The 25,992-nt window shown below is 40.7% G+C and overlaps 2 long non-coding RNA genes across 2 annotated transcripts; one reads left to right on the forward strand and one right to left on the reverse strand.

Moving 5' to 3' along the window:
• Positions 1 to 1,484: 1,484 nt before the first annotated feature.
• On the reverse strand, positions 1,485 to 17,140 carry LOC125323794. Its single transcript, XR_007202652.1, has 3 exons — positions 16,939 to 17,140; positions 3,192 to 3,492; positions 1,485 to 1,831 (listed from the first exon to the last, which is right to left on the reverse strand). It is a non-coding gene; the product is annotated as an uncharacterized LOC125323794 (long non-coding RNA).
• LOC125323788 lies at positions 5,942 to 25,673 on the forward strand. Its single transcript, XR_007202649.1, has 4 exons — positions 5,942 to 6,022; positions 18,708 to 18,875; positions 21,760 to 21,901; positions 25,586 to 25,673. It is a non-coding gene; the product is annotated as an uncharacterized LOC125323788 (long non-coding RNA).
• The last annotated feature ends 319 nt before the right edge of the window (positions 25,674 to 25,992 follow it).

A 25,992-nucleotide genomic window follows, 5' to 3' on the forward strand; every position in this document is an offset into this window, starting at 1 on the left:
CAGACCTGAAATGCCTAGATGTATGACTTCATGTTTTATGAATTTACTAGTGTTTGTAATGCCCTGTTTTCAGGTATTACTCATCTTCACCAAAGACATTGTGATTGAAATAGTCTATTGGACATGACACTTATATGCTGTTCCTGTGTGTTCTTTATTTCCTTGAAATACCTAGCTGGAAAATTGAATGTTATCGAAAGAGGGTTCAGTTGTGTAGGAAGCAAATACTTGTATACATTACTTGTCTTTAAAAAGTGTTTTGACTACTTTATTGCAAAAATAATGTAGTATTGTTCTACCTGTAGTGTATTATTAAGCAATGTGTGCAGTTACTGTTGAGTTGGCTAGCTGGTTCAAAAATTCAGTGTACTTCATTGCAGTTTGTGAGCAGTGATCTCCCATTTTTTATCAATTTATTTCTCTGTGGTTTTTCTAGTTTATTGTATTTATCTCAACTATTTAAAATGTCTGCAAATGTCCCCATCGTAATGGAATTCGCTTGGCAGCACTATATAGTTACATGAATCATTATGACACAGTAAATAAATGGTTTAAGGCATAACTAAATACCAAATGGAAGTCAATAGTTTTGGTAACAGCAGAAAGAGTTTATTGCGAAGATACCTCAACACCATGAATGTTTTTTACTGGAACCCCTACTTCTTGAAAAAGTTGGTTTGGATAGACCTGAAAGTTTGGTCCTGACGTTTTGGGGGATGTCCCCCAAAAGAAAACCTTCCCCTGCAGATGGATGGATCACCCTATAACTCTGTTATGCCTGAGTCCAGAGAACAAAGGTGGCTGTTGGAACCTGTATGAAAGAATTGGGGATCACTGAATTTTTGGGGTCATGCATCTATTAGTGCTATGGGCTGTCCATACTGGACAAATGGAGAAGTAATCCTTTAGAAGAGTTCTTAGCTTGAGCCTGTGCCTTTGACAGTAAACAGGCTAAAGCAGTATTTATGGACTGTCAAAAGATGTAGTGTATGTGCATGAACTTCCAATGAATAAACAAGTCACTGTTTTTTGTAATGGCATGTAATGGAATAAGATGGCTGAATACTTGCAGAGCATTTTTTGCAAGAGAACAGTATTCAATTTTCTTGGGCTACAACTGGCAAAGCAGCCTTTTTCAGAGTATTTGTGATTACCACAGCTATGAAAAAATTGTCCATTCAACTCAATGTCTTAGATGGACCCATTAGCTACTGTTGTCTTCTTGCATAAATGCAGTTGCAAAAGTGACAGGGTTTTAATGTAGGATGTCTTAATCCACTGTGATAGCTACATGGCTTCTTCTTTGAATATAAAGGAAGACTGTGCAGTCAAGCATGTTTTAATTCCATATCTAAAGTTCAGCAAATGGAAGAGAGACTATTGAAAGCCTTAAATAAACCACAATGTGATAAATCATAACAAAGTATAAAATGAAAACATTCAGTTTATTTAGAGAATGTTCTCAAAGAATACATCAGTCTCGAACCAAAGCATACATTTATGTAGACCGTTGTTAACTCACAGTTTATTTATAAAATGATTCCATTTTTTGATAACATCTGTGTATGGCAAGGTGCCTAACCTCTGGGGCACAATGGGGAGAAGTTATGAAGTTAGCATCCTCCTTCCTCTCGATGTACAAGCAAAGAAGCTGGAAGGAATCACAGTGTTACTCTGCTGACTGAACTCAGGCAGCAGCATCTGCTGGGTCTTACTAACTTCCACTCATTGGAGAAAAGACAGAGCTCCTCTAAAATGGAGGCAACAGGAAATCTTGGTAGGAGGCTCTCAGAACAGCCAACCAAGGCAAGGTAGGTACAAGGCTGTAGACCTGTTGTGTACAGAGTCAACACTGACTTCAGTCATGGTGTAAAATAAACAAAATCACACAAAGTGACAAAAATAAATCAGAAATTACCTAACTCCAGCTGTTTACACAAAGCACAAAACTCATGGCTATTATAATTCTGCTTTTCTCTCTGGTTACTTGACTGGGAAGCTACTAAAACATAATTTCTATTTGTGCAAATTTTTGGAAGAGCAGTGAGTACTTTTGAGTAATGCACCTATTAGGTAAAGTACTGATCTGGATGGAAACGAAGCTCCTAAAACACATCTTTGTGTACAGAAATTCCACTTGCTGTACATCACTGAAAAATTTAGTATGGCAGAAAAAATAAATCTGATTGCCCATAAAATGTTTTTTCTATAATAGTTATGACCCAAAATATATTTTTAATGTTGGAAAAAATAACACATTGTTCATTTTGTCTGATGGATTTTACCACTTCCTGCCTGATTATTGAGGAATTCAGAATGTGTTTTGGCCAACAAGAAGTATGTCCACACTAGGGAATGTATTGCTCTCTTTTCAGGAAACACAGCTACAGTACTGCTATTAATGCAGGCTTTCTCATCACCATTTATCTAATGCTGTCTGACCTCTGTCATTTTTCTAGATCCCTCTTATCTGCTTCACACTTGACCTCTATCCTGCAATTAATTCCACTTGGTGCAGCGGTTGGCAGTGTTCAGCGTGGGGTCCCAGCCATTACAAATATCTGCAGTAAACACATTGGAGATTGCAATACCTGTGCTGGCAAATACCAAGCCAGCAGCTCTCTCACATTTGTCTGGAGATCAGACTGAGCTCCTTCAGATAGGTTACACAAAGTGACCGTTCACCCTTCAGCATGTGAGCCTTTGGAGCAGGGACCATACACTCCCAGGGCAACGGTGGCCCCATCCTTGGTGGGGCAAATAATTAAAAACAAGAAGATGAGACCTGGCTGACCTGCTGCCTGCTGCCATCTTCTCTCTCAGCTTGAGCTATCCACCCTCACTTGTTTGTTTCTTTTTTTTTTAATGAAGGTTAAATTTTCTAAAAAAAAAAAAAAAATCTGTTCAATAAGAAAAATACATTAGCAAATTGAAGGGTGTTTTTAAGACTTTTGTGCTCAGCAAACTGGCTTTCACTGAGCATTATATACATCTCTGGTAAATAAATTAGAAGATAAATAGCATTAAACTCATAAAACAATTGCTGTATTTTGCTGATGGTTGGCATCTCTGCAGTACAGCTGCTTCTCCCAGCCTCCTGGGAGTAGCAAAAGGGACAATAGAGAGCTATGCAGTGTGGAATCCACACCACCAATCTAAAGGCACACACACACATATTTACCAATACTCACCATCAGATCAGGGTAATTTCTATCAGTTTGGTAGCATATTGAAAGGCTTTCTGTCACCCAACGAGGAGCCAGCAGATGGTCAATGCAGGAGGTCACACAGGTTGGTCTTAACAAAGTCTTTTGCCCATGCAATTCATCACGGATCGGACAATGCCTTTGTATCTCTCAGAACACATCTCTTTTCTTAGCATCTATTCCAGCAGGTGCAGCTCTGTGTGTCAGCCACCCCAAACAGCCAGCTGTGCTTGCAGTGGAACATTACAGTCTGCAACCATCAGAGGAGAGGACTTGTCACTGAAGGCTGTAAATAAAAGGGGAAGAATGTAGTGGCTTTGGGACTTCTGCCCAAACAGATAAACCTTGACTGCTGTTGTGCCTTTGCTTTCTTAAGAAGCCCCAAGTGCTGTTTCTGATCAGAGAAGAAAGACTGCCATGACCCTCATCATGGTCAGCTGTTCCAAGCTGGAGTTCACACTCCAGCACAGCCAGGACTGTGTTGCTCAACTCCAAGTGCAATCCCCCATGCTGTATTCCACATGGGGCCCCTGACTCCTCTAGTGGGTCCTATATGTTTCCACCTCCTCTGCTGATTTATGAGAGTTTTTCATTAGTTCCCTGTTCCCCAGTGCCTGTGTCCAATGAGGAGTCCTCTGCATTAAAGTAGGTGTTGAAAATACAAGAGGGAGCAGGAAGGTGATAAGTAACTGGGTAATAGGTAATTCAGTTAGTCTTCCAGGGGCTGAGAGACAAGAAATCTTACTCTAAGGAGAAGTCACTCCTCAGGAAATCCTTATGGATCATTGTTCCTATGGAGCAGGAAAACAAGCCTCTCACAATAGAAAATATCTTTCCATCAGCAGCATTAGAAAAGGATAGAGCAACCAAGCTCTGGTAGAGTGAGTCATCACTCAGCAATTTTTCTTCAGTGCTTTCCCACTGATTGCTAGCAAAGGTCATGGGTTGCTAAGGCAGAGTCTGGAGGCTCTAAGATGGGAAGGGCCACCAGGAAGCCCTGATGCTGACAAAGATGTCTGCTTCTACATTTCAGTCAAGCTCAGAATTAGAGTATGGGGGGAAGATCCATCTTCTTTCATCTAAATTCAAGATTTGCGTTTTAGCAAATCTGAGGGAAGTGTTGTGGTTGCTATGGATAAGATATATGTAGGGTCCAAAACTCAGAATTCATTCTTTTAGTAGACAGAGAGCAAAGGAGACAGGAGAAATTAAGGGTGAAGTGCTGTCAGGTCCCCCGCTGAGACATCCAGTTCAGGGTTAGCTCCAGATTATGACACAGAAAGTAGCTTTGACTGCAGTGTTCCCCTATTTGTTATGATAGAAGTGATTCACCTCTGAAAGGTCTTCAAGCCATCATTCATCTCCTTCTCCATTCCTGATTTGTACTGCCCAAGTAATTAATTTACTGCCTGTAAATCCGTGATAGGAGGAGGAATTATGTTTGAAAAAGGAAAATTATTGCTTTCTGCTTCATTTATCTTAAAACTAAATCTGTAACGAGGTGTCACATTCCCTTCCTTCCTGCAGATGTAGGCTTGTCTAAAATAGCCACCCTCCCCTAACATTCAGTTATCTCTGGTGTAGCACCATTGCCTGTAGCAACACTGAGAACAGTTAAGATAAGACATCAGTGTTTTATCACTGTTTGGTCTAACCTTACTTAAAGCAACTCTGGATGATGGAATAATAATAAAAATACCAACACCTTAAAGGACCTCTCCTGCCTTAAAGCTATTATTTCTATCAACAATCCAGCCAGAAGAGAAGTCCCAACAATGGAAGATATAGAGGAAGGACCCAGGTTTTATGGTTACACTGGAGGAGAGGTAAAAGACTGGAGCCAGAATTCATGTCCATTGTATTCTCATGTTTCTGCAATATCACTGTGAAAAATTAGAGGAAAGTGCTTCAGTGGTGTCAATCAACCATTAGTGACCTCCTGAGCTCTACAAAATTTATGGCCTTCATGGAGGTCTCTGGCTCTTTTTTTTTTAAGATTGCCGGAAGACTGTTTAATTTTTGCATTTCATGGTGGTTTGGTTCCCTGTGATTTCCCCCTGCAAATGTAAAGCGACAGGCTGTGCTTGGGTAGAGCTTCTGTCCTGAGAATGTCCAGACATGCCCCATTCCCCTAATGAGATTATTTTTACTCTGTCTTAAGGGTATTTTAGGTCTTCACAGAAATACCTTAGAGGCATAAAGACTGATGTTGGCTGCATACAGTACTGCTCAAAGTATGTCAGAAATATGTAATGTATGATAAACAGAAAGATGTGCTTGGGGTTTCAATCATCTTTCTTCTAAGTGAGGTATTTCAGGACTTCAATGAAATGCACATGTCTTACATTAGAGAAGCTTAGCAGGCTCAGAATATGTACATCCCCATTTTCCTTCAGCCTGTGAAGCTGCCTTACTACCAAAGCTGAGTAAAGTATCTTCATTGAGTCAGCGTAAACAGCTCCTATTCAGCTCTCAGCCCTGCAATCACATAGTGGGTGATTTTTTTTGTTGGTTTTTTTTCCCCTGCAGCTTTTTTCTTTTTCAGAAATAAGAACTTTCTCATGCCTGTTGATTTCATCATACAGGAATTTAATTCAGCAGTCACCTTAAAAGGCCATTCATTTAGATTTAGGGAGGAGCACATTTGCTTCCTTTGCAAAATGTGATGTCAAGGCTTAGATTTTTGTCCCCTCGATTCATCTTAAAATAGGCAATGCAGAAAGAGGAGGGTCCGTAGTAGAACACAGCACACATTTATATGGTCACCTAAATGAACAGAGCTGAAGGACTCATATGCCAAGCCTTTTTCATGGAACGTGAGTACACTGGTTGTTCTTTCTGAGGGTCACAGGTATGGAAAAAAGGCACAACCTATTTTGGCAGGGTTCTGATTCAAGCTTCATAATTAGCCAGCTAAAAGATCAAAGAGCAGAAAGAAGTCAGATGAAAGCTAGGTGCTGGTGTGGCTGCAATTCCTTTCCTAACTATCTGTTTCCCAGATTACAATGATGTCAGGCTGTATCTGTCACAATTAACATGGGGAGGAGAAGGATAAAACAAAAGCTTGTTTACTGTAGGCTGTGCCAAAACAGTTTTTGTATAGATTTCTCCAAATGAAATCAGTTATTGTAGGTGAGGCTGGTGGCTCCAGGTACTATTAAAATTGTCTGCACACCTCACAAAGCCCTGTTTACAACCAGTTACAATTTCTTCTGAATTCAGCTCCTAGAGTTGAGCTGTTCAGAGCTGTCTGGCTCTACTAGGTACACCTATGTAGTCGTGGCTGTACTTTCCAGACACAGCCTAAAAGGCTTGTTCAGGTCAAAGGCGTTTGGAGTGGAGATTTGGCCTTTGCAGCCAGGAGGGCTGGGGGGAGGAGGGAGGAGGGAGAAGGGGTCTTGCTGAAAGAGCTCTCTCTTCTACACTCCTTCAGCAAATGCAGCTACAGTTCACTCAGTCAGAGGGAGGCCCTTGAAGGTTTGTCACTCACAAATGTTCAACAGAAACCTTCACAGTTTTAGCAGCTAACCTCCCTGATGACTTGTCTTCCCTGAGCACACTCCAGTCCAAATTTAAGATAACTTTTTCCCCCATACGGTTGTTACAAGGCTGGCTCTGTGGCAGGTCACACCTAATGTTGAGATCTGGACTGAGAGAGGGGCACAGCCTGGTTTTCAGCCAGCTTCCCCTGGCTAGCACTATGGAGGAAAGGGGAAGCTGCTGCACAGCAGGAGACTCAGAATAGTGGAAACTGGTCCTGGAGGTGGCAGGAGGAAGGATGAAAGTTTTAAACAAGAATCAGGGATGAGGGAGAACACTGGTGATGAAGTAAAGTGCAAGGCAGAAGCTGGAAGGGACCATCAGAGCTGGGGAGTACCCACAAGGAGAACTTGGGGTTGAACCTGGCTGAGATGACACAGGAGAAAGGGAGAAAGGCAGTGGGAACACTGATGCTAAGACAGGGAGAGGGGTAACACTGCTGGTCCAAGAAACAAGCAGTACATGGGGCTAATGCCTGTGGTCCACTTATCTTGGATTTACTAGGGCCTAGGTTTTGCTGTGCAAGAAGATTAGGACTGGGAGGGAAGTTTACAGAGTGGAGGTAAGGACTGGATCAATCAGAAGTACAGGACTTAAAGCTGAAGGCAAAGAGAAGATGTGGTATGGATAAATGGTCCCTGGGGTTTAAATGCTGCCTTGGACTCTGTCCCACTGCTCAAGAACTCCTTGCATACCAGGCAAACCTTGTATACATTTACCCGGAAGCTCCTCATTTCCCTGGTGATCAGTGTGACTCCTGATGTGAGAAACTGCTGTGTTAGAGCTGTAACTGAAGTCAATGTGGGCTATGTTTTTTGTATATGCAAAAAAAAAAACAAACATCAAGTGCTTAAAAGGATCAGGTTTTAATATTTCACACTGGTTGCCAAGATTATTTTATTTTTCTCCCCATTTTTTATCCATTAACCTCACAGGTTTCCTTAAAAAAAATTTTGTGAAATACTCAGGTTTTATACTGTTAAATGCCAATAAACAAGCATCTTGGGGAACAAAAAATTCTTCCTTCACTACAAAAGAATTCAGTAAAGGGTGAAGCCCCATTAAACAACCAGTAGAACACAAATCATTTAACAGTTGCTAATTACATAACCAGGTCTTGTTTTGTGTACTGGCTGAAGCAAAGATACTCTGAAAATACAGTTATGTATCATGCTAGTAGTAGCTGAGTCATCCATGGAAGTACATATTGGAAAAATACCATCCATTTCTTCTCATGTAATAGTAATAGTAATAGTGTAAATGCAACGATTTTGCATTTGCAATGATTTCTTTCTCCACCTCTAGCCCCTATAAACTTTACTGGAGACATACAGTAAATATCTCCCTTGAATAGTGAGATTTCTTGAATAGCAACTAGACAACAGCTTGTTCTTTAGTTATTTTGGCTGCAGCCCTTGAAAGTGATCTGTGGAACCCTGGGAGTCTGCAGACCCCATGTTGTAAACTGCTATGACTGCATAGCTCACAAAAGCAAAAAAAACCCCCAAGAATCGTTTTTTCAGTCTGTCCAGTAACATGCTCTTTGTAATAAGAAAGTGTATGAAACATTCGACACCCTCGCTCCCAGCAGTCATCTTGAAAGAAAGGAACAAGTTTGTTCTGATTTTGCCATATCAGATGTTCTGCCTAGGACTTGTCTGCTGGTTTTCTTTGTTTTCTCTCTCTCCAGTGCCACTGACAAATCTTGCATTTCTCTAGTTGACCATTGTTATTGTACCCAAGCCCAAGTTAAGACCCCAGCACACTAACTCACCTCTGCCACTGCAGTCCAGCTCCTAACATGCATCATGTAGGGCTGCAATCCAATTTTAAGCTTACATACTTGAACGTTTCTATTCCACTGCAAACTGAGAATGGTATTTGATTCTGCAGAAACAAACATTATGAAGGTGTTTCCCCTTGGAGTTTGGGAACTTCTGTCACTGGTGTGTAAGGATCTGTAATTACAGCAGTGTTCCCTTCCATCCACCACAGCTGTCTCCAGCAGTGTTCCCCCTCATTAGGAAACTATCCTATAATTTAAGATTAGAGCTGGAGCATAAGGCAGTAATTGCCCCTTTCTGTTTGAGCCCTCACAGAATTTACGTTGTCAAGCTGAGGAGTCTGTTGTGCTTAGACCTTTCCACCTTTCTGAAACAGACCATTACTTGAACTTCATTTTGCTTTTCCTCGTTTGCACCAGCAGTTCCCCCAGTGCAAATGCCGTGAGAGCTGGTTGTAGATAGCCCTGGCTTCAGGAAAGCCAAGCCTCTGATACTCTTGATAGTGTTGCAGCCACTGAGGATTTTTTCTCACCATCTGACATTCAGCTTTTTATTACATCAGTGACCTGTGTCACTTTCCCATTAAGTTATTCTGGCTGGGAAAATTATGGTAGAAGAATTGAAAGTGATGTGAAATGATAGGTTTATTCAGTTCCCCATTCTGAGTATCTGCTCATTTCTGGAGTATGGAACAAAACACATTTATCTTTATTCATTACCCTTTAAAATGACACACATTTTAAAATTTTGTTAGTTCCATCTATGTGATATATGAGATATTCCTGAGCTCATAATTTGTCACTGCTGCCTTTGTATGACTTAGTAATAAAAATCTTAGTAATGGATGCTGGGTTGGTGGCAAAGGATGTAGCTCCTTGCTCCCTTATTTCAGCTTTTTGATCTTTTAAGCCCTGAGCCCTGGCTGTTCTCCTTTGAAAAACTTGGTGTTTGCTAGCTGAATTATAACAACACATAGATAAAATAAATTTGCCAGCAAGCTCCTTTTAGCTATTTATTTATTTTTAATTCAATTTGCAAAACACAAAAAGGATGAATTCTGAGCTGCGATCAAATTTAACAAAGGATTAAAAAAGCAGACCAACCCCTGAGAGCTTTAGCAAACCACTAGCTTTTTCCCAGGGTTCTTCATCACATTTTTCAAGACTAGAAAAGTGAACTAAAAGGGCTCAGTGTGGGTGGGCTTGGGACAGAGGTCTAACGTGTGAACATGGGCTCAGAGCACTTGAGCTGATTGCTGCTTCAGTCCTTCTGCCCCTTGCCTCAGTGTCTGCGTGGCAGAGGTGTGTCTGTGTATACACACATGTGAGTACCTGTGCACATCTTGCTCCAGGAGCATGTGTAACATCCACATATTGTAAATTATGCTGTGAGTAGCTACTCACTGCATTAGCTTTTCCTGATGCTTCCTGTTGCAGCTTTCTTCCTGAACTGCCAGCATTAACTTACTTTCACTTTACTGCCAGAACATGACACAATGCAAAAGATAAATTTCAAAGTTCCACAGATAATTTATAATGATTCATTTACAATTACCCCAGTTAGTGTGGATAAACATTTCCCCAGAAGACAAAACACTAAACAACATTCTGGTATTCGCCTTGGCTTTTTGGAGAGATTGACTTTTAAAAAGCGATCTGCTGCTTCATGGGTAGAAGAAAATTCCATTTCTGAAAATCAAGCCTTTGTTTTCAGAGAAACCCATACAGCTTGCATTTGCTGACTCTCTTCATGTGTTGCCAATGAGTGGGGATGGCCTGAGCCTGACTTTTCCTTCCTCATTATAGTTGGTGCGTGTTTGCTTCTCTCGTGGGCTGTGTTTTCAGTGTGTTTGTTTAGTTTCTCACTGTTTGCCATACTGACTTCTTTATTCTTTCACTTCTGAGTTTGCTGCATATTTTATTTCTGTCTTGCATCTGCACTCTGCTTGCTTTGCTCAGCTGGATTTAGCATCCTGATTATATGAGGATGTGCCTTTTTTTGTCAATTTAACCTCTTCAGCCTTAGTGCTCTGTTGGAGAGACTGCAGAGGGGAAGGAAAAAAATTAAAACCCTAAAATAAAGTCCTACTAACAGCAAGAAGAAAATTTAGAAGCCAAAAAACAGTCCTTGCAAGGTTAAAATTAATAGAACAGACACAGAGTTTTAAAAGATACATAATTTCTTCCCACATACATGATCCAGATGTTACTCAATAAAAGAATCACATTTAAATATAAAAGAATCATACTTATTGCATTGTTTAATCACTGTGTTTTTTAAGTTCAGGGAAAGTATGAAAAAGCCAGATTCAGTAATTCACAGCTTTCGCAGGAACACAAACATTTCTTAGCATGGTTTATGGCCATTGCGCAATACAATCCTCTTATCTCTGGTAAAAGTCTGCAAGGTTTATCAGCAGCTCTTGACACAAGTGAACTTCAGATCTGACTGCTTTTCTACAGAAGCTATCTGGGATCAATGGGGTCATGCTGTGTCTGCACTCCCTGCAGAAATATCTGAGAGAATCGTATTGGTTATCTTCCTCGCTTCACATCCCCTTGTGGAAAACTAGTTGTCAACATTTGCGTCAATGGGATGTCACTTGATGAGATCCCTCAGATTTCTAAAGTGAACAGTTACATGTATCTCATAATCTGTAACTGAACATAACAATCATCCAGCTATAGCCAAGCCTGGGAATAGAGAATGTCAGAAGGAGAAAAGAAGCTATCTCAAAATAAGTTTGAAGAAAAGATGAGTAGAGCTGACAGATGGTGCAGCACTTCAAGGAAATCACGACTTTCCCCTTCTTCCATCAGTTGCTAAGGAGAGATTATGTATAAAGAGAGTATGAAGAATATCAGCACCCAGGTAATACTTAATTCCAGTAAGTGTTTGAACACCCATGGAGCCATCTTACACACCTTCCGTCTTAATCCAGCCTGCTTCTTGGGGCTGGGGCATCCATCCCTGTGCCTATTTCTAAAATGGAAGATGGGAGTATTCCATCTTTCAAACTGTCCAGAAAGCTGTTCAGAAGCATTAACCAGTCCACTGTACAGCTATGCATTTCTTGAGCTGCAGAGGCAAATACTTACAGCTCAGAACATATCTCCCTGCAGTTTAGTGATTCTCCATTCAGTATCTGCTTTAAACCAGAACAATGATCTTTTTTTTTTGTCTTTCTGCAGGAAAGGGTTTAATCCCATTAATGACTGTATTTCCCTCCTTACCACTCCAAGGATACTTGTCTCAAAGGGGATGATGCAATTGTCATGACTGAAGTGAAACTCAGATCAGCTGAGGAGACAGAGTGGGAAAAACACACATTTGCTGCAGAAATTCATCTGGCAAAGAAAAAAACCTGCAGATCATTGCTTTCTTTTTTAGAAAAGATTGGAAGGTGCATATTGTTTACTCGGGCTTTAACTGACTGGAGGGCAGAACTGAAAGTGTTGTAGGGAGTGAGGCTATGTCTGGATGGAGATCAGTCACCAGCAGTGTTCCTCAGGGCTTAATCCTGAGGACAGTTCTGTTCAATATATTTATAAATGATTTGGGTGCAGGAGTTGAAAGCACCATTAACAAGTTTGCTGATGATACTGAACTGGGAAGTGTTGTTGACTGTTTTGAAGGACAAGAGGCCTTGAAGAGGGATATGGATAGATTGGAACATTGGGTTATGATTAATGGGATGAAATTTAGCCAGCTGAAATGCCAGATTCTCCATCTAGGACAGGGTACTGCTGGGTACAAGTATGAACTAGGAGAGGAGGGGCTGGAGAGCAGCCCCATGGAAAGGGGCCTGGGGGTGCCAGTTGACAGGAGGCTCAAAAGGAGTCAGCAGTGTGTGTCCTGGCAGCCAAGAGGGCAAACCTCATCCTGGAGTGCATCAAACACAGCACAACTGACCAGTCAAGAGGGACAATTATCCCACTGTATTGAGCTAGTGCAACCTAATTTTGAGTATATTGTGTAGTTCTAGGCCCCAAAACTTAAAAAGGATGTGAAGATCCTTGGATGTGCCCAGAGGACAGGAAAGATGATGAAGGGGCAGGAAGGCATATCCTTTAAGTTGCTGATATCTTCTTGGGATCCAGTGATAGGACGCATGGGAATGATTCAAAGTTGCACCAGGGAAGGTTTAGACTGGACATTGGGAAGCATTTCTTTACCAAGAGGGTGGCCAAACACTGGAATAGGCTTTCTAGAGAGATGGTTGATGCGCCACAGTTTTCAGTGTTCAAGAGACATTTATTTGGACAAAACCCTTGATACCATGCTTTAACTTGGTCAGCCCTGAAGTGGTCAGGCAGTTGAACTAGATGATCATTTTAGATCCCATCCAGCTGAACTATCCTATATTCTACATTCTATATTCTATATTCTATATTCTATATTCTGTATTCTATATCCCGTATTCCGTTCTAAGCTTTCCTTCAACAGAAGTAGGGATATATTTCCTGCTAAATTATCTCCCTTGTCTCTTATTTTAACTACCTTATATCTACTAATTTCTCAAAAGACAAAAGCTATTGGAGAGACATTCCAGCTGAGGATGAAACCACATAATTCTTTGATGTAGGAGAAGCCATGTTTACAACATCATCCTCTTAAGCAACATGCAGAACCCTAAAAAATGGCCCACTTGTTTTAGTAGGGCAGAAAATTTTATGTAGTGGCCACACACAATAATGACAATTATGAGGGAATGCATACGAGTTAATGAGGAGCACTCTTACTTGAGAACCAAGGCCACTAATGGAACAGGATCTGCAGGTGTACAGGATGGAGTCACTCAGCATCTCAGAGAAGGAAACTTGTATTTCATGAAGGGCCTTCAGGGAAGGGAAAAGGACCAGGCTTCTACGTTTTTGAAATGAAAAGCACCGAGGAGAGCCCAAAGCACCCTTAAGTGTTACTGGGAGAATCCCTTGGGCTGTAGTGTAGGTGAGGTTTGGGTGATTGGCAGCAAAACGTGCTGAAGATTAAGTGCACATGATGATGATATCCAGAATGGGAGGCAGAGAAAAACCAAGGGACTGGTAAAGCTAGTAAGGGGACAGGGCCAGTGGTGGTATCTGGGGGTATTCATAAATTTTATGTCTGGAAAAGAAGATGATGAGAAGCAAAGGCTGTAAAAGTAACTAGTATGATTTAAGACCAGTAGGAGAGGGATGAAGCAGTCACTGGAGGCAAGGTATTTTGGTCAGAGCACAGCACTGGGGGTGAGGATAGCCAAACATCTCTCAGGCTCATTTCCCAGACCTTCCTCAGGTGCATCTCTTATTCCACATAACGAAGACTTAAGAACCTCCTCAAGACTCCTCTTTTTTTGGCTTGACTTAGACTTGACTTTAATGAACTAGCTTTCATACTGGTGCTGTTCAGCTTTGGTCTTTCCCTTGGTTTTTGCTGTGTGGTCTACAACTATCTCAGTCAGACTGCAGGCTCCATAGTAAGTCATTATAGTGCTAAAGTATAAATCACAGAGAAATACAGCACCTATATGGTAGCTAAATTACACCTGTGGTGTTCTGTAAATAATAAACTACCCAGGAGTAAAAATTACAAAAGGGTAAGATGCAGAACTTGAACCAGTTGTGCTGTAGCTCTGGTCAAATTAAGATGCAGTCAAGAATTTTAAACATTACACTACATATTTAAGAGTTTAGTAGCACACAGAAAACCTCTTCACTTGGGGAGAAGCTGTGATGTATTTCTAACCCAAGAAATACCACAGACAGAGTTGTCACCAGTGAAAACCAATTTGGACTCAAGTGAAAGAAAGGATAAAAAAATGACAATAGGAAGCCATTATAGGACAGTGGGGGAGAATGAGAAAGCAGAACAGGAAATGTTTATGTAGATAAAGGAAGCCTGCAAAATAGCTACAACAGGAATGATAGGAATTTCAATCATCCTGTCACTGAGGGGAATTGTAATTAGGAAATATCAAATAAGTGTGAAAAGCTGAAGAGTAACATAGCCCTGAATTGTCTTTAGAAAGTTTGTGAACACGCTCTACATACAGAAGCAACAGCCTCAGAAAGTTCACATCCTGGCTTTTATCTCCAAATCCAAAATAGTGCAGATCTGAAAGAATCAGTTTATTGACCTTCTGGGTTATACTACTAGCTCTATTTTCTCAGGCCTTCTGCAGATGGTTGGGGGCTGGTATATTCACAGAGGATGTGGTTCATTTAACTTCTGGGGATTGACTCTTGCCATGTTTGTGGAGGACATGAACTATAAATTGTTGGGAAGACAACTTTGCAAGCTATGAGATGGTTAAGTGGCTATATGTTTTTACTACCTGAGTTATTCTTAATTAAAAATGGTATAAAAGATAGGCAATTTCTAGAAATCTAGTGATTTCTGGAAATCACAGTATACAATAGAAAAAGCTTAGTTCAATCTGCATTTAAAAAAAATTATGTGCAAAATCCATTCTTCTGCTAGCAGTACCATATTGGCTTCTGTGAGGTTTAAATTCTCCGCTGCAAAAGTGCAGTTAAGAATGGGAGGCATTGGCAAAGCTTCTTTGTGCTGCAGTTGTAAGAAAGAGCAGTTAAGTGAAAATTACTTGATATTACTCAGGTGATGTTAAAGCATCTGGTAGCGTTAGTCTTCTGTCCATCCCGAGCTTTTTTTCTTGCCATCTACTCAGACTCTTTGTGTCTGCTGCACCGCTGCAAGCTTTCCTTTGCCCAGGGTTTCCACCCGGTCCTTCCAGTTGACATTCAAATGCCCTTGATGCTTGCCTCATCCAAAACCAGTTTGTTCTGCCATGGGGCCAGCATAAAACAGATGGCAGTCCCCTCTGATACTGGACTTCAAGAGACTCAAGGAACATCGTCTCATACTAACGGGACTGCATTCAGGAAGTAAGAAGAGTTGCAAGACTCTTCTTATTGTTTATGAGAGGTAGTTCAAAGTTCTTCTGAGAAGCTGAAACTCTGAAATTTATTGCACTAGACTTAACTTTTGCAAAGATTCATCTGAGCAAGCATCTGGTATGTTCCGATTCATTGCACATATGTCTGCCATTGTATCACTCTGCACAACAATAACCACTTTAGTATTTAGCCCTGACTTAATTCAGTATTGCTACTATAACACAGAATTTTCTTCGACATCTGCTGAAAAGGATAACATAATTTCACAGTATTTTATCTTTTCTGGCCTTTATTTGCTCTGGTGAAAGATGATCTAGCTTGATATTTCTCAAGACATAACTGTTGTGTCTGGAGTCATCCTTGTTTGTATAACAGGGATAGCAATTGTGAGACTTGCAGGGGATTAAAATGAGCATTTATTTTATAATGTGATTATAATGTGATTCACTAAGGTTTTGATGAATCTGTGGGAGGAAGTGCGTACTTAATCCTACTTTTCTCTGGCTCTGTGTGCATTCTGGCCTCCAAAAGTTGTGCAGAGAGGTTTTGAAGAACAAACTCCAATCAAACCTTTTCATAGGAAATTTTTGCTAGCAGTCTGCATAAATGCCCACTTTATTTTAATGAGCACTTTCAGTAGTATCACACGACTGTTTTCATGATCTCAAAACTTGTATTTAAAGAACTGTGACAATTAATGTCAAGCCAATTGTGCTCCCATGGACCAATTTTTATTTATCTTTGGTCAGCTTCCACCAAAAACATATCTGTGTCCCCTTGCTGTCAGCTGAAATATTTTTTTGGAAGTCAGTATTATTTATCTCACTAATTACCCTTTAACTTGCTTTTGCTTATTTTTACAAATTTTCTTTTTCTCCCCTCTACTAGATTATTTATTTTTTTAAGGCTTACTACTTATTGTTTCTGCTGACCTTTGGATCCCTGAGCCTAGGAGGCTCTGGGATATTTTTTCCTATTTAAAATACGAAAAGAGACATTTTAGTTTCCTTTTCTTTTTTTTTTTTCCCCCCAAATATTTTCTGCCAGCAATTCCCTTTCATATGACTGCTTGATTTAGTTTCCCCAACTCATAGAAATTCACATTAAAATAGGAGTAGAAGACATTCTTTTGGCAGCCTGCCTGCTGAACTCTAGAAATGCCACTTCACATAGTCCATGCTTTGGATGGTTGAGTGAGCTCCAGAGAATATAGCTTGGAAGAAAAACGTGCAGACTGAAGCCTGTTAATCTGAGGAGAGGGGAAACTATCCTGTAAATTACTTCATCCTGATCACATGTCGGTTTTCTTCTCAGCCCTTCATGTTGGCAAAGTAATTAATTCTCTTCACTGCTTCACTAGTTGGTCACTGTGAGAACTCAGCCAGCAGGCACTAGTGGTGCCTGTGAATTTTGTGACACTGACACCCATTTATTGACAAGCACATTAAGATATGGCACACAGACAACCATACAGTTATGAGATAGCAATGACTTTAGACCTGTGCTTACCTGAGCGTCCTGTAGGACAGGAATCTGGCAGGGAAAGGATGGCTCTGTTGTCACTTCATGGTCATCTTCCAAACAAGACAATCCTAATTGTATAACTAGGAAGTCCTAACAGCATTTTGGTCCTTCAAAAGTGAAATTAAACTGCCAGCTTACACTCAATCTTTGCATGGAAAACGTTAAAATTCACAGCAGATTTCCAGACGTCTGCTTCCCAACTGTTTTTAAAATCTAGGTCATTATATATAGGTGGCATCAGATATGTCTCCATGGAAGTCTCAGAATATTTTAAACAGCAAAATGGGTCAGCCTGCTTTAAAGCTTGTAACCATCTAACACAAGTTTTTGTACGTGTACAGTCCAAGAAAGGTTAAATATCTCCCTTCACCCCTCACTGAATATGGATTTTTAACATTCCATGTTCTCATAGCTCTGTAAGGCAGCATTTTCTAGATAAATTCCTCTGTTATTTCAATCTGTTTTATGTTTTTTGCCATCCAATATGAAACCTATGGCAGTATAAATACTATCTTGTTCCGGACGTTGGCCATTCATTTCCACATGCTGTGCAGCCATTCCTTGACTGCAGGCATTTTCCACAAGTTGAAAATTTGATGGGCCTCAGCTACTACTGTTTCTTTGATTTTGTGATTATTATTGTCCTCATTATATTGCCCCAGACTGGGAATGAAACAGTGATTCCAAAAGGTGCCACACTCCCTGTGTGCAATTTTACACATGCTTGCAAACAATTTTCAGACTAGCAGGCAACACACATTACTCTAAGCCATGCAGAGCAGAGGTGTGGGGTAGTGCAGTGCTGGAGAGGGCTACTTGATGGATGCTGCTGGGAAGTAGCAAGGGGATTGATGGGAAGAGATGGTTGCCAAGGCTGACAGTACCATCAGGAGGGAAGCACAGAGAACATCAGACCCATGTGGTTTCAGTGCAGGAGGATGATGAATGAGTTAAGATATTGCTGGGTGAGAAAAGCAGTGGATGCTCTGACTTGGACTTTCTAGAGGTAGAAGCTACTTTACCTGTTGAGCAAAATGTTGGGGGTCCTGCCATCACTGATGACAGATGTGTCAGCTTGGGAACCTTTATCCTGGTACCCTTGCCCTGGATCAGGTCCCCTGCTTAGGGCCACACTCCAGTTACAGACAGGTCATGATTACATAGGAATAGAGCCATGGGGGCCCCTAACAGTCCAAAGACAGAACTACAAGCCAAAATCCTGACACATTTTCCCACTGCCAGCCTGAATGCCTGAGAAACCAGCTGAAAGCCAGGCCAGCGTGAGAAGGTCCTCACTAGCCTGAGTGAAATGCATGACATTTGGCAGCTCTATGGGCTATTGAAACCCATAAAAACATTCCCAGTACTTTCAGAGGACAGCAGATCCTGCCTACAGGATCTGCTTTCCTTGCTCCAGGAACTCAGATAATATTACCACCTTCTGAACATTATTCTACCTGCATCTGAAAGTGTTTACTAATTTTTTCCTGAACTTTTAACATCTGCTGCTAGTTTTGATGCATTTTCCCACAACTGCCAAAGAATAAACTCGTCTCCTTTTTCATTTCTTTCCACTGCAGCCAATACGATCTCATTTTTCCCATTGCAAATTCTGCCACCACTGAGCTCTTCTGGCTTCATGCTGGCTTGTGTTTTTAGGACAGAGGGGAAAAGGGTTTTGTGTGGTCATTTAATGCATGAGAAAACTCATTAATAGATTTTCTGGGTAACTGAAATGTTGTTTTTAACTGCAGAACAGAGAGAGTCTAACACTGCAAGCTTCCTCCTGATGCCCTGGCAGTCTCCCGCAATTCCAATTTGGTGTGACTGTTTCTTTGGAAGGGAAGAGTAGCTTGAACTCTGTGCTTATTCATTCTCACTACTGGGACTAATCAATGAAGCAATTGTAATTTTTTGGTGAGGTAAGTGTTGCCATGTTTTAAGCTGACAGGAAACCCATCACTCGCACAATTGCTAGGCCACAAGGTGAGAATGAGAAGGAACCAGGACAGTGACTATGAATACACAACTGAAGAAACTCACAGCCCACTTCCAAACAGTTGAAACAACCAGTTCCTTCACAGTGGGGCATTTGTAGTCTGTTGCTGTGAAATTATGGTGATGTCAAGAGCACATGATAATTACTTAAGCTAAGCTATATAAAACAGCAATGGATAGACTGCTCAACGAGAGAGTTACAAAGATTTTGTGGAACTAACAAATATCTTCGTAAAAATAAATAGATGAACAATATTGTCTGCAAACTGAACCATTTGGAAACAACAAAGTGGAAAGGTCTGTGTGCACTGTCAGTGGCTCCTTGCATCCCTGGGGAAGGGCACGCTCCTTGGCCATGGCAATGCAGAGCTGTTCCCTGAAGATGGCTAGAAGCAACAGAGCCATCTACTGACTGACAAGGTTAACCACAGCATCTTTATGTGCTGCTCATTTAACGCGCCATTTCCATCCTAAAATTGTGGCCTGTGGAGAACTGGTTTTCAGCAGAGACTAATTACTGAAGCACACAATTAATAGTTGATTAGCAACTTGCTGAGTCTCCCTATTACTCATCGCTTTGACATCTGGTTAGGTACCTGTGTGAATAAGCGCTCCTAAGCATGTGCCATATATTTTTCCCAGCATGAGGTAGCATCACATCTCGTGGTTAAGAAGCAAGGTTGGTGTTTGCTGAACACTGATTACTTTGAAGAAGGCAGAGAAGCACTCTGGACATCAACGCAATGTTATTGGAGCAACTGGAAAAATAAGGGGACGGGAATCTTTGACCTGGGAATTATTGAGGATAGTTAATTGTGTTTAGGAGCTGTTGTGTCCTGATGCAGGTGTTTGAAAATGGAGCCTGACATGCAACACCTTGTGTGCTATGTGACCTGACGGCTCACATGTCCTGGGACCATGGAGTCTTACAGGAAGTCCATGTCTTGCCAAAGACTCTCAGTAAAGCAAGCAAACAAAGAACCTTTCAAGTTCATGCATAATGACAGATGTAAAAACGGAGTGAAAGTGCATGAAATACTGATTTTAAAGACCATTTGTGTTATGGTAACACCTAGATCCTGGATAGATGTCAAGAAACTCCCTCTTACCAACCTTCTGTTGGTTAATAATCATGTAAGGTTCCACAGGAAAAATGTCTGTGCCAGCAAACAGAAAATACCTGGCATACTTGCTGCACAAGTAGCTGGCTGAACAGTCCAAAAGGCACTCAGGAAAACTTAGTCAAGCAGCAGACTGTCAATATAAAAAGTCTAGCATTTTTATGAAATGACTGTAGGGATCAAGACTGGCCAGAGCAACTGACTCTGCCCAATAACCCTCCCAAGAGCTTGCAGAACCTGGTCTTCACAAATGGTGAGTGAAGTCCCATGATCCCCCTTGGTGTTGGAGGAGCTGTGTAACCTGTAGTGCTGCCATGGAAGCTCTAAGTGCTCTGTTAGGCAGAAGGCTGATTACATACACACAGAGGATTCCTACCCTTGCTAGAACTGGAGCATCCAGATTTACACGACTTAAGACTTCTCTTTGAAGTGTCACTATGAGGAAATCGTGTCTTTCTTCCTCTTGCAACCACTTCAGCATGGTTTGAATTAAATTATAACTAGGTTTAATCCCTATTGCTTACAAAACCTACAGGCTGAATTCGCCCTTTGCAATTTTTAGAAAAAACAAAAGCCAAGGCATCAAGAAGTGCAGGCAAAATACCCCTCCTAGGTTATTTCATTGTATCTTGCTATTGTAAATGAGATGTGACTGTAGATTCTCAGAACACAGAGTAAAGCTCCACATATATGGGCAACAAGTTTTTGAGCTTTTAAACTGAGACTCAAGAATCTTCTTATGATACTCAAGAACTTGTAAAATCTTTCTTTAAATAAGAGTATGATGTTTAGTGGACAGAGGTAAATGTTATTATAAAATCTTTTAGCTGCAAGAACAGCATTTCAGACTGAGAAGGTTATATTTTTCAGAGTACAGATGTCAGGATGACACCTAAAAAGACAAACAAGAATAGAGAAGCATTTGGAAACAAAATATTTGGAAGGAAAATCTAAACCAGCTTGTTTCCACTCAAAAATAAATGAGAGTGTCATCACAACAGACATGAGACAATGGCTCAGACATAATGAATTATAAATAAACAAAATACATGGATTTCTAGGACAATTGGACCTTGTTTCTGTAGATACATATGCACTGAAATGAATGCATGAAGTATGCTGGGACTGCTCATGAGTAAAGTTATTAGTTAGAGTCTGTCAGTCTCCAGTCATGTGCAGTGACATTTGCAAACCTGTAAAACTAGAACTTCAAAAATGATAAATTGTTCTGAAGAGCAATGGTTTCTTTTCTATGGACTGGATAAAACTTAGCAAGCATTTGGTCATTTTTGTTATAAATAATAATAAGGCATATAAAGACAAGAATGAGGAAAGATAGATATTTTATAATCATTAAACTAGCAGTTTTTAAAGGTTTTCCTCTGCCCCTTCACAAAGGCACATTCTCAGCATTTCATGCTCTCCTGCCAATTAATGAGTTATTTGTGTGGCCATTTTCACCTGTGTAGCGCTGACACACAGGGTGTATGGCACATGGGAAGACAGAAATCCCAAGGGAATTGCTTCGAGGGATACTGCCAGGAGGAAATGGCTACACCAGAGCGGCAAGCAGGGAGGAGCTGCCTTGCTAATTCCAAGCATTTTCATCACTGAGTCCCTGGTGCCTTGTTCTCATCCAGATAATTCTGCCATAGCCACACTCCTAACTCTGTTCCTTGTCCCACAGATGCCACTGGGAGAAGGTGCTGGGCCATACCATGCATGGAGCATGGTGAAGAAGGCTTGGAACTGGCAGTGCTGCACAGCTCTGCCCTTGTGCCATGTCCCAGGGGCTGGAGAGGCACTCAGCGACAAACAGCACTGTAGTGGTTAGTGGAGGAGCAATCCCTTCTTTCATAAAAAGCTGGGTGTTCACTCACATATCTTAACTCTTTCCATGCATGTCCTTTCTTGCCCTCACCCCCTAAATTTTGTTGACACAGAAAACCAGGAATTTGGTCTCTTGTCTGGGATTTCTGGGTAGCTAGAGACCTGAGTGGATGTGCAGTAGAGCAGATCAAGTGATGTCTGTCCTGATAACTTGACATACTTGATAACACACATACTTGATCAACTGTACTTGAAGTGAATAAAAATCTGAGGTATCTGGAACATGTCATGCTTACTCTGCAGGTGCCAGTTACCTGAGCATATGCCAGGAGATGCCTCCATCCCTTTTTCTGCCTGTATTGTCCTGAGCTGGAATTAGAGATGCTGACAAAACTTTACACAAGAAAAGATAAAACAATTTAAAAATATCTGACAGAGCCCCTGTAATGTAAATCAGGAACCTATCAGGTTTCAGAGGAACTTCTCCTTTGAGCATGAAAAGTTCTGGCTACCATCAAGTCTCTTTGGTTTTTTTCTTAGGTTTTTAGCCCTGAACACACTCAAAGAAAAAAATAAGACTCTAGGAAGAAGTGATCTTTCCAGTCACAGTAAATTTTACATTGCCATTGATCCAGATGACTCCATTACTGCTTCCTGGAGGTGAAAGGGATGATACTCTTATTGGCAATGCTTCAACATAGCTTGTATGCTATAGAGAATGAAACAGGCACCTTTTCAGTCTGCACTTGGTCTGTTCTTAGCTAGGGGACAAGTTACTCCATTCCTATTCCCTAATCCAAGCTTCCTGACACTGCCCTCAAAACTGGGGCTTGGGAGTATCTTTAGATAGCAAGTTCCACAGACTAATTATACACTGTTGTAAAAAGAACTATGAAAAAACGGGTCACACTTTGTTTCTTCTTCTTTTAATTAAGTAGCACTTTGTTCTCAAATTATGAGAGATCCTTTAGAGTTTATTGCTTCTATGGTTATAGACCCAGAAGTGTGGGGCAGCATGATGTGATGCACAAAGAAGCCCCAGTTCCTGCAGACAGTTATGCACCTCCCACATTTCATATATGTCCGTAAAGCACAACCAGCTTGTTGCTTGGTCTACAGCCAGGCATTGTGGAAAACAGTCTCTGCTCCAAAGGGCTTATAAACATCAAAAGAAAATCGAGCAAGTAGCAGAAAACAAGGAAACATTTAGAGTGAGAAACACTATTTCAGGTCTCAGTGCCATTTTATCATACACTACCCTCTCAGTGTCTTTGTGGGAGCTGACTGCAATTTCTTTCATGGGGGCAGACTGATAGGTCTCTTAATGTTAATGGGGCGTCACATGAGTAAAGAATGCTACTGATGGAAGCAGAAGTTGGATCACAGCACTGATCTCATCAGTAGCCTCTTGTAGGCAGTAAGGTCAAAGGCTTTTTGAAAGTTAAAAATCAATTATATCAGTAGACTTTCCTGTATTCAGTGCTTTGAAAGAGATCTTTCTTCATAGAAATACTGATTTGTCTCAATTTTTTCTTCATAGTGTCTTAGAATTATTTGAAATTTAAAAAGACAAGGAATTTGCTAAATGGAAACAGTATTTTTTACAAAAACAAATGCTCTTCTAAAAAAAATCATTATGATAGCCAGTTTTGATAGATTTCCCATTTTAGCAATGTTTTAAATTAAGTATTTGAAATAATTTTTCTTTAGCATTCTGCAACAAAACAATTTTAGCAACGTTTTCATAATGTCTAAAATGGATGACAAATTATTGAAAATACAGGTCTAATTTGAAACCTTGCTAGGAATAATTAATTATTAGCACACAAAAATTTCAAATAAAACATAAAAATAAAACAAGATGCTAGATCTGCAAGTAAAAAGCCATTCTATACAACCTTACTCCATGTCTGAGATCAAATCAGAGATCTGATCTGACACCATATAACACAGAGGTCTAGTTCTTTTATACTGCAGTTTTACAGGAAAAGGAAGGGTCCATTCAAGCCCTGTTCCAGAAAGCTACTGCTCACCTAAAACTTTTCTATCCCTGCAGCTGTTTAACTGCCATATTTACTGTTAGATTTTCCTTGCAAACAATAAAATACCAGGACATTCTCTTACCTGTCTGTCTCTTTTGGAGTACCCGACATGTAAGAAGGAAAATGCATAGGTAACTGCTACTCCTCTTCAGTCATGGAGATGCCACTAGGACAAAAATGTTTGCCAATGAATCACATTTTCATTTAACCAGTTCAAGAAGTTATGCCTTAGACATGTGTCTGCAACTGCATCACCGCTGCTAGTTGCATTGCACACAGTAAAAAGTGTGTTCAAGAATGGCCAATAAAGCCATCTTCACACCCCTGTTAGAAACTGGATCTTGGTCTTGTAGGACTTTATTCCAGCAGTTACTGTTGAAACTGCATAGCCCAGCTGAATGCATTAGAAGCCCATTTCCATGTTGCCATATGTTTGCCAGCCACCCCTTGCAGACTCGTGGGGCCTTAAACTGTCTCGTTCTTTACATGATTTGCAAGTGAAAACAAGTAGTTCTGTATTTCCCTCTCAGTCTGCTCCATTTGAATTCTCTGGTGGCTAGAAAGGAGAATTATTAGCTTTCTTATCAGTGAATACGTTTGTAAGGTCTCTCTCTCTCTCTTTTAATAGCTCTGTAGTTCTACTCCTTGTGACATTTGATGGAAATTGGCCACTGAGCTCAAAGATTAGGGGGAGGATCAACTGGTACATATAAAAAACATAAGCATGTAAGTCCAGACAAAAAACCAAGAAGCCCATTATTATATTTAAAGACATATGAATTTCAGCTTGTTTGCTTACAGAAATATCAGAAATATCACTGACAAATCATATACTTCTTGTCCAAAGACATGTAGAAAAACCTGTTTGTCAGTGTTGTTAATATGGCAACAAAAAGGCTTCCAGCGAGATTTTTCCTGACGGAAATCCATTACAGAAATTCCTATAGTACTGTTGGGAACTGCAATATTTCTAGTACTGAGGAGATTATACACACTTCCAGAGTGACAAAACCCATGTGAACATGACCTTTCCCTTAGTTTTCTTAAGGAATAAACCACTCTGGCTGCATGTATACAACAGAAGAGACCACAAACAGCAAAAACCCTCTCCTTCTACCTCATCAATCGAGTTTTCCAAATCATTAATTGAAATGTAAATTCTCTGATTTTTAAGGAAAAATCTTTGCAAGGCCTGAAATACTGATTTTCTCAAAGTAATATGTTCTGGAGAAGGAATGTGGGAATCCTTGTGATTGTTTCATGGTAAGGCAGAGTTTTTAAAAAGTCTTGGAGAAAACTGATATGTGTGAGCATAGAGATTCTCAAGTTCTTTCTGGTTGTCATCCCACATACAGGTCAGACATTTCACATGACCCCTACTATTAGTATAAATAACAGAAGAGGCTGAATTTGTTAGTTGCAACTCAGCTTGTAACTCAGCTTGCAACTGCTGTGATTTTACTTCATGTCACAATGCCTAAGCTGCGCCCTACTGGCTTCTGCAGAGGAATGAAAGACAGAAATGATCCAAGTTTTTAGACTGTATACTACCTTATCAGGAGATAAATGAATTAATAAAAATAATTGAGAAATAGAGATGATATTTTACTGCCAATAACTTGAGAATTTGATCTGTTCCAGTCTGAGAAATGGGTATCAGCATGGACAAGAATCACAGAATCACAGAATATCCTGAATTGGAAGGGACCCACAAGAATCATTGAGTCCAACTCCCAACCCTGCACAGGACACCCCAAGAATCACACCACGTGCCCGAGAACATTGTCCAAACACTTCTTGCACTCTGTCAGGCTTAGTACTGTGACCACTTCCCTGGGGAGCCTGTTCCAGTGCCCAGCCACCCTCTGGTGTTTGCCCAACCTAAACCTCCCCTGGCACAGCTTCATGATATTCCCTCAGTTCTTGTCACTGGTCACCACAGGAAAGAGACCAGTGCCTGTCCCTCCACTTCTGCTTGTGAGGAAGCTGCTGACTGCAATGAGCCTGCCCTCAGTCTCCTTCAGGCTGAACAGACCAAGTGACCTCAA

Source organism: Corvus hawaiiensis, chromosome 1, assembly GCF_020740725.1.
Source record: "Corvus hawaiiensis isolate bCorHaw1 chromosome 1, bCorHaw1.pri.cur, whole genome shotgun sequence".
NCBI classification, from domain to species: domain Eukaryota; kingdom Metazoa; phylum Chordata; class Aves; order Passeriformes; family Corvidae; genus Corvus; species Corvus hawaiiensis.